This window comes from Oncorhynchus nerka, unplaced genomic scaffold, assembly GCF_034236695.1.
Source record: "Oncorhynchus nerka isolate Pitt River unplaced genomic scaffold, Oner_Uvic_2.0 unplaced_scaffold_5642, whole genome shotgun sequence".
In the NCBI taxonomy this organism is placed as follows: domain Eukaryota; kingdom Metazoa; phylum Chordata; class Actinopteri; order Salmoniformes; family Salmonidae; genus Oncorhynchus; species Oncorhynchus nerka.
The window spans coordinates 1-10145 of NW_027035671.1; the positions used below are offsets into that span (position 1 = coordinate 1).

The 10145-nt window shown below is 40.1% G+C and overlaps 1 long non-coding RNA gene across 2 annotated transcripts; it reads left to right on the plus strand.

Moving 5' to 3' along the window:
• The first annotated feature begins 6142 nt into the window (after positions 1-6142).
• LOC135566347 (uncharacterized) lies at positions 6143-7974 on the plus strand. Of its 2 annotated transcripts, XR_010462049.1 has the most exons (3): positions 6143-6649; positions 6781-6895; positions 7582-7974. It is a non-coding gene; the product is annotated as an uncharacterized LOC135566347 (long non-coding RNA). The 2 variants fall into 2 exon arrangements; XR_010462048.1 differs by having other exon boundaries at positions 6143-6895.
• The last annotated feature ends 2171 nt before the right edge of the window (positions 7975-10145 follow it).

Consider the following 10145-nt stretch of genomic DNA (forward strand, 5'->3'; position numbering starts at 1 on the left):
TAGCTAACTGGGTGTAGTCAAGTCACATTCAATAACATGTTGTTCATATAGCTAACTGGGTGTAGTCAAGTCACATTCAATAACATGTTGTTCATATAGCTAACTGGGTGTAGTCAAGTCACATTCAATAACATGTTGTTCATATAGCTAACTGGGTGTAGTCAAGTCACATTCAATAACATGTTGTTCATATAGCTAACTGGGTGTAGTCAAGTCACATTCAATAACATGTTGTTCATATAGCTAACTGGGTGTAGTCAAGTCACATTCAATAACATGTTGTTCATATAGCTAACTGGGTGTAGTCAAGTCACATTCAATAACATGTTGTTCATATAGCTAACTGGGTGTAGTCAAGTCACATTCAATAACATGTTGTTCATATAGCTAACTGGGTGTAGTCAAGTCACATTCAATAACATGTTGTTCATATAGCTAACTGGGTGTAGTCAAGTCACATTCAATAACATGTTGTTCATATAGCTAACTGGGTGTAGTCAAGTCACATTCAATAACATGTTGTTCATATAGCTAACTGGGTGTAGTCAAGTCACATTCAATAACATGTTGTTCATATAGCTAACTGGGTGTAGTCAAGTCACATTCAATAACATGTTGTTCATATAGCTAACTGGGTGTAGTCAAGTCACATTCAATAACATGTTGTTCATATAGCTAACTGGGTGTAGTCAAGTCACATTCAATAACATGTTGTTCATATAGCTAACTGGGTGTAGTCAAGTCACATTCAATAACATGTTGTTCATATAGCTAACTGGGTGTAGTCAAGTCACATTCAATAACATGTTGTTCATATAGCTAACTGGGTGTAGTCAAGTCACATTCAATAACATGTTGTTCATATAGCTAACTGGGTGTAGTCAAGTCACATTCAATAACATGTTGTTCATATAGCTAACTGGGTGTAGTCAAGTCACATTCAATAACATGTTGTTCATATAGCTAACTGGGTGTAGTCAAGTCACATTCAATAACATGTTGTTCATATAGCTAACTGGGTGTAGTCAAGTCACATTCAATAACATGTTGTTCATATAGCTAACTGGGTGTAGTCAAGTCACATTCAATAACATGTTGTTCATATAGCTAACTGGGTGTAGTCAAGTCACATTCAATAACATGTTGTTCATATAGCTAACTGGGTGTAGTCAAGTCACATTCAATAACATGTTGTTCATATAGCTAACTGGGTGTAGTCAAGTCACATTCAATAACATGTTGTTCATATAGCTAACTGGGTGTAGTCAAGTCACATTCAATAACATGTTGTTCATATAGCTAACTGGGTGTAGTCAAGTCACATTCAATAACATGTTGTTCATATAGCTAACTGGGTGTAGTCAAGTCACATTCAATAACATGTTGTTCATATAGCTAACTGGGTGTAGTCAAGTCACATTCAATAACATGTTGTTCATATAGCTAACTGGGTGTAGTCAAGTCACATTCAATAACATGTTGTTCATATAGCTAACTGGGTGTAGTCAAGTCACATTCAATAACATGTTGTTCATATAGCTAACTGGGTGTAGTCAAGTCACATTCAATAACATGTTGTTCATATAGCTAACTGGGTGTAGTCAAGTCACATTCAATAACATGTTGTTCATATAGCTAACTGGGTGTAGTCAAGTCACATTCAATAACATGTTGTTCATATAGCTAACTGGGTGTAGTCAAGTCACATTCAATAACATGTTGTTCATATAGCTAACTGGGTGTAGTCAAGTCACATTCAATAACATGTTGTTCATATAGCTAACTGGGTGTAGTCAAGTCACATTCAATAACATGTTGTTCATATAGCTAACTGGGTGTAGTCAAGTCACATTCAATAACATGTTGTTCATATAGCTAACTGGGTGTAGTCAAGTCACATTCAATAACATGTTGTTCATATAGCTAACTGGGTGTAGTCAAGTCACATTCAATAACATGTTGTTCATATAGCTAACTGGGTGTAGTCAAGTCACATTCAATAACATGTTGTTCATATAGCTAACTGGGTGTAGTCAAGTCACATTCAATAACATGTTGTTCATATAGCTAACTGGGTGTAGTCAAGTCACATTCAATAACATGTTGTTCATATAGCTAACTGGGTGTAGTCAAGTCACATTCAATAACATGTTGTTCATATAGCTAACTGGGTGTAGTCAAGTCACATTCAATAACATGTTGTTCATATAGCTAACTGGGTGTAGTCAAGTCACATTCAATAACATGTTGTTCATATAGCTAACTGGGTGTAGTCAAGTCACATTCAATAACATGTTGTTCATATAGCTAACTGGGTGTAGTCAAGTCACATTCAATAACATGTTGTTCATATAGCTAACTGGGTGTAGTCAAGTCACATTCAATAACATGTTGTTCATATAGCTAACTGGGTGTAGTCAAGTCACATTCAATAACATGTTGTTCATATAGCTAACTGGGTGTAGTCAAGTCACATTCAATAACATGTTGTTCATATAGCTAACTGGGTGTAGTCAAGTCACATTCAATAACATGTTGTTCATATAGCTAACTGGGTGTAGTCAAGTCACATTCAATAACATGTTGTTCATATAGCTAACTGGGTGTAGTCAAGTCACATTCAATAACATGTTGTTCATATAGCTAACTGGGTGTAGTCAAGTCACATTCAATAACATGTTGTTCATATAGCTAACTGGGTGTAGTCAAGTCACATTCAATAACATGTTGTTCATATAGCTAACTGGGCGTAGTCAAGTCACATTCAATAACATGTTGTTCATATAGCTAACTGGGCGTAGTCAAGTCACATTCAATAACATGTTGTTCATATAGCTAACTGGGCGTAGTCAAGTCACATTCAATAACATGTTGTTCATATAGCTAACTGGGCGTAGTCAAGTCACATTCAATAACATGTTGTTCATATAGCTAACTGGGCGTAGTCAAGTCACATTCAATAACATGTTGTTCATATAGCTAACTGGGCGTAGTCAAGTCACATTCAATAACATGTTGTTCATATAGCTAACTGGGCGTAGTCAAGTCACATTCAATAACATGTTGTTCATATAGCTAACTGGGCGTAGTCAAGTCACATTCAATAACATGTTGTTCATATAGCTAACTGGGTGTAGTCAAGTCACATTCAATAACATGTTGTTCATATAGCTAACTGGGTGTAGTCAAGTCACATTCAATAACATGTTGTTCATATAGCTAACTGGGTGTAGTCAAGTCACATCTCAATAACATGTTGTTCATATAGCTAACTGGGTGTAGTCGTCACATTCAATAACATGTTGTTCATATAGCTAAAGTCACATTCAATAACATGTTGTTCATATAGCTAACTGGGTGTAGTCAAGTCATATTCAATAACATGTTGTTCATATAGCTAACTGGGTGTAGTCAAGTCACATTCAATAACATGTTGTTCATATAGCTAACTGGGTGTAGTCAAGTCACATTCAATAACATGTTGTTCATATAGCTAACTGGGTGTAGTCAAGTCACATTCAAAACATGTTGTTCATATAGCTAACTGGGTGTAGTCAAGTCACATTCAATAACATGTTGTTCATATAGCTAACTGGGTGTAGTCAAGTCACATTCAATAACATGTTGTTCATATAGCTAACTGGGTGTAGTCAAGTCACATTCAATAACATGTTGTTCATATAGCTTACTGGGTGTAGTCAAGTCACATTCAATAACATGTTGTTCATATAGCTAACTGGGTGTAGTCAAGTCAAATTCAAAAACATGTTGTTCATATAGCTAACTGGGTGTAGTCAAGTCACATTCAATAACATGTTGTTCATATAGCGTATTATACGATTCGTATATTGTGGTTATTTTATCATTTGTAAAAATGTTAATGTATCATAGTTCTAAATCATCTTTCAGAATATCAGAACATTTGTTGTTTTCTAAATTCCAATGAGCTCCTGCTTCCTGTGTAATTTGGTATGAAACCACTGAACATACTTTTCTTAACATTAATATTATGAACTGAATTCAGTAACAGCATAATAATATCATACCTGTTGAACAAAACAACACACTAGAATGAGAGAAATTATTAAAAGAGAAAGTGAGACATTATAATTATTACATGTATTATATTGTTATTATTAATATTTGTATTATTAATATTATTATTATTACATGGAGAGGTGAAAAATATCAATCACAATGACATGTTCATAAATCACCTGACAGGGCTCCGGGCAGCCGAGCGGAAATGGAGGAAAACTCGCCTCCCTGCGGACCTGGCATCCTTTCACTCCCTCCTCTCTACATTTTCCTCTTCTGTCGCTGCTGCTAAAGCCACTTTCTACCACTCTAAATTCCAAGCATCTGCCTCTAACCCTAGGAAGCTCTTTGCCACCTTCTCCTCCCTCCTGAATCCTCCTCCCCCCTCCTCCTCTCTGCAGATGACTTCGTCAACCATTTTGAAAAGAAGGTCGACGACATCCGATCCTCGTTTGCTAAGTCAAACGACACCGCTGGTTCTGCTCACACTGCCCTACCCTGTGCTCTGACCTCTTTCTCCCCTCTCTCTCCAGATGAAATCTCGCGTCTTGTGACGGCCGGCCGCCCAACAACCTGCCCGCTTGACCCTATCCCCTGCTCTCTTCTCCAGACCATTTCCTCGAGACCTTCTCCCTTACCTCACCTCGCTCATCAACTCATCCCTGACCGCTGGCTACATCCCTTCCGCTTTCAAGAGAGCGAGAGTTGCACCCCCTTCTGAAAAAACCTACACTCGATCCCTCCGATGTCAACAACTACAGACCAGTATCCCTTCTTTCTTTCTCTCCAAAACCCTTGAACGTGCCGTCCTTGGCCAGCTCTCCCGCTATCTCTCTCAGAATGACCTTCTTGATCCAAATCAGTCAGGTTTCAAGACTAGTCATTCAACTGAGACTGCTCTTCTCTGTATCACGGAGGCGCTCCGCACTGCTAAAGCTAACTCTCTCCTCTGCTCTCATCCTTCTAGACCTATCGGCTGCCTTCGATACTGTGAACCATCAGATCCTCCTCTCCACCCTCTCCGAGTTGGGCATCTCCGGCGCGGCCCACGCTGATTGCGTCCTACCTGACAGGTCGCTCCTACCAGGTGGCGTGGCGAGAATCCGTCTCCTCACCACGCTCTCACCACTGGTGTCCCCAGGGCTCTGTTCTAGGCCCTCTCCTATTCTCGCTATACACCAAGTCACTTGGCTCTGTCATAACCTCACATGGTCTCTCCTATCATTGCTATGCAGAGACACACAATTAATCTTCTCCTTTCCCCCTTCTGATGACCAGGTGGCGAATCGCATCTCTGCATGTCTGGCAGACATATCAGTGTGGATGACGGATCACCACCTCAAGCTGAACCTCGGCAAGACGGAGCTGCTCTTCCTCCCGGGAAGGACTGCCCGTTCCATGATCTCGCCATCACGGTTGACAACTCCACTGTGTCCTCCTCCCAGAGCGCTAAGAACCTTGGCGTGATCCTGGACAACACCCTGTCGTTCTCAACTAACATCAAGGCGGTGGCCCGTTCCTGTAGGTTCATGCTCTACAACATCCGCAGAGTACGACCTTGCCTCACACAGGAAGCGGGCAGGTCCTAATCCAGGCACTTGTCATCTCCCGTCTGGATTACTGCAACTCGCTGTTGGCTGGGCTCCCTGCCTGTGCCATTAAACCCCTACAACTCATCCAGAACTCGCAGCCCGTCTGGTGTTCAACCTTCCCAAGTTCTCTCACGTCACCCCGCTCCTCCGCTCTCTCCACTGGCTTCCAGTTGAAGCTCGCATCCGCTACAAGACCATGGTGTGCCCACGGAGCTGTGAGGGGAACGGCACCTCAGTACCTCCAGGCTCTGATCAGGCCTTACACCCAAACAAGGGCACTGCGTTCATCCACCTCTGGCCTGCTCGCCTCCCTACCACTGAGGAAGTACAGTTCCCGCTCAGCCCAGTCAAAACTGTTCGCTGCTCTGGCCCCCCAATGGTGGAACAAACTCCCTCACGACGCCAGGACAGCGGAGTCAATCACCACCTTCCGGAGACACCTGAAACCCCACCTCTTTAAGGAATACCTAGGATAGGATAAAGTAATCCTTCTCACCCTCCCCCCTTAACCCTTTCATGCGTGAGTTCCAAATATCTCTAACGGTCGCCCCAGCGTGAGTTTTTTTATGCACGTGATGTTAGAATGTTCTCTCCATTCCAGAATGTGATTGATACGTAACAGTACATTTTATCCGCGCTGCCCTCAAACTAAAGCACGCAGCCTGTTTATATTTATAGGTTGTTTTAACTTCAATTTCAAATGATTTTCAAACAAGTTTTTATTTTCTAAAAACAGTTTGAATTTAGGTGTGTTACGCCTCCTCATTCATTCACATAAAAATAGTCATTTTTACTTTTGCGGATAATTACATTTTTGGGACATTTCTGACACGGACAAAATTCCCCAAGCACTACCCAATTGTTTGTGCAGTTCACGTCTGCAGACATTTGCTCATCTCCCGTCAGAACAGGATCTGCACACGTGTTCACATTTTCTATTCCACATTTCTATTGTAGCGTACTGTATGTATGGAGCATAATATATTTGTGTATATTCTTTATCACCGCGGACACGTGAGGTAACGTTACTCATTTTATAACCTTTATGGTGTTATAGTCAATCGTGCTTACGTAGCCACATTCTTCTATTACCTCTGTAAAACAATGCTAAATGCGTCAGAGAAGTATTATCTTGTGTTGCATTTTGAAGCTACCCCATGGCCTTATGACTCTCAAGTGGTGCAGCGGTCAAAGGCACAGCACATCAGTACTAGAGGCGTCACTACAGACTCCCTGGTTCAAATCCAGGCTGCGTTTCCATCAAAGTAAGTGCCTTATTACGTTATAATAGTTATAATAATAGTTTCCGTATGCCGTTTCTGCTGTAGCTGTAGATCATAATATATTCCTTATAACTGCGGACACGTGAGGTAACGTTACACATGTTATAACCTTTATGGTGTTATTGTCAATCATGCTTACCTAGCTACATTATTCTATTAGCTCTGTAAAACGATGCTAGTTGCGTCAGAAAACTATTAGCTTGTGTTGTATTTTGAAGCTACCCTGGCCTTATGACTTCCAAGTGGCGCAGCGGTCTATGGCACTACAGACACCCTGGTTCAAATCCAGGCTGTATCACAACTGGCTGTGATTGGGCGTCCCATATTGCAGCGCACAATTGGCCCAGCGTTGTCCGAGTTTGGCCGGTGTAGGCCATCATTGTAAATACTAATTTGTTCTTAAATTACTTGCCTAGTTAAATAAATAAAAGATATGACCATGGTTTGTTTATTTGGTCTATTCAGCATAGCTCTGTTCTGCCCTGCCTTGCCCCCTTGTGGAGCTCAAAAGTTAATTTCTTACTGTTATAACTCAAATCTGTGATTTTGTCAATAAACTATTTTTTTTATAGCAGTGTTTATTATGTTACTTCTTTGTAGTATTGTTTTATTGCTATATCCTTATATTGTATTCTAATGAATAATTCCTCTTTATTCTGTACTTTCAGAAACCAGAAACATTATTTGTCAATATCATAACTGGAGCTGGACATCTTTGGAGCTGAAGAATGAGGACAGCTTTTGTATGCTAACGTACACTCCTTAACAGTTGTACTGGATGAAAACACAGCAAGAAAACACATATGCCAATATGTAATATTAATCTATTTTATTGCAGTACTGGTAGTTGGTTCAACAACTTGTTTTACTAGAGGACAAAAAACTGAATATGCATAACCCATATTTAATATCCATGCAGTGACTGAACAACAACTGCATTTCCACCCCCATCTCTAAGGCATAGTATCATGGCTGCAACAACACTGAATGGCGCAGAGTGGGAGGTTACGTGGTTGACTGCCGGCACACGCTACTTGTATCAATAAATCACTATCAGAAAATGTTTTGTGTGGTAATTATTTGTGTATTTACGATTTTATTCACATGTTTTCAATTCTAGGTGACAAATCATGCATTCCGATTCTTGCACAGATTGTAATGGGCACATATTATGTGTGTAAAATACCTTTTTGAAGGTTGTACTGATTATGATGAGCTAAGCTAATTCCAGCTGTGTATCCATGTTTGTTGACATACAATGCATTCTGGGATTCACGTCTGTTTGACCAAAAGATGTTATAACAAAATGAGGTGAGTAAGAGTTCACTAATTTTTTGAGGACTTCCGGAAATTCATGGTGGGATGTGAACGACGGTAGATGACACACCCCTTCAACATGCATACTACAAACAGACCAAACTCATCTCGTCTTCTCTTATTATCTTCGGTTTCTGTGAGGAAAAAATGCATGGCGCGCGCTGAAACTAATGTCGGATTACTTTCGATTTCTATAAAGTGTTTTACCTAGTTATTTCGATCAATGGTGAGCTCACTCACCCGTGAGCTCACTCACCCGTGATGTGATTAATTATATACAGTAATTGCTATTAGCTAATTCATATTGTAGTTTACGTCAGCCGAGAGTTAGAAAATATGACTGCTTGTGTTGGGTCAATCTTTCCTCAGCGCTAGGACAAATGTAGCCTACATTTTTCCGGTTAGGATGATTGTGTTATGCTATATCTTCTGTGAATATCTGAACAATGCATCCAAAAATAAACTGCTGACATTCTGGACATAACTTTGTAAGGACTGTGTTTGTGTAAATAGTTTCTGAAAAAAGTGTGGCCAGCTCAAACGCTGATTGTTGCGTCATTCGAAACTGCCGTTCTAAACGAGCATTCTAAATGAGTGTTCTAAACACACGGGTGTGATCGTACGCTTCAGGGACCACTGTAGAACGATCACACCCGTGTGATGGTACGTGTGAAAGGGTTAAAAGATTTAGATGCACTATTGTAAAGTGGCTGCTCCACTGGATGTCATAAGGTGAATGCACCAATTTGTAAGTCGCTCTGGATAAGAGCGTCTGCTAAATGACTTAAATGTAATGTAAATGGATGTGTCTGTTAGTACATTTTTATTTCTAAGAGATAATAAATAAAAGCGAACAATTGACCTTCAATAATTAGTTGACACTGTGTTAACCACAACCAACATGATGGATCTCTGTTTAGTTGTCACTGTGTTAACCACAACCAACATGCTGGATCTCTGTTTAGTTGTCACTGTGTTAACCACAACCAACATGTTGTATCTCTGTTTAGTTGTCACTGTGTTAACCAAAACCAACATGTTGTATCTCTGTTTAGTTGTCACTGTGTTAACCACAACCAACATGTTGTATCTCTGTTTAGTTGTCACTGTGTTAACCAAAACCAACATGTTGTATCTCTGTTTAGTTGTCACTGTGTTAACCACAACCAACATGTTGTATCTCTGTTTAGTTGTCACTGTGTTAACCACAACCAACATGTTGTATCTCTGTTTAGTTGTCACTGTGTTAACCACAACCAACATGCTGGATCTCTGTTTAGTTGTCACTGTGTTAACCACAACCAACATGTTGGATCTCTGTTTAGTTGTCACTGTGTTAACCAAAACCAACATGCTGGATCTCTGTTTAGTTGTCACTGTGTTAACCACAACCAACATGCTGGATCTCTGTTTAGGGTCCAGTGCTCTAAAATGAGTCTCTGGGGAGAGAAAGGAGAGAAACAGGGGGGCCTGCCTCTAAAAGGAGTCTCTGAGGAGAGCGAGGAGGGGGGCCTTTAAAAGGAGTCTCTCTGGAGAACATGACACCAAAGCTAAGAGGTGAGATGACAATGTTGTTTTAGAATTGATTAAGAGTTTGTTTCTGTACATCCACCATTTTTTTTCACATGTGTTATTTTTCCTCAGAAATGATTGCTGATGGCCTTCATGTGTTATTTTCCTCAGAAATGATTGCTGATGATGCCTTCATGTGTTATTTTTCCTCAGAAATGATTGCTGATGGCCTTCATGTGTTATTTTTCCTCAGAAATGATTGCTGATGGATGCCTTCATGTGTTATTTTTCCCTCAGAAATGATTGCTGATGGATGCCTTCATGTGTTATTTTTCCTCAGAAATGATTGCTGATGGATGCCTTCATGTGTTATTTTTCCTCAGAAATGATTGCTGATGGATGC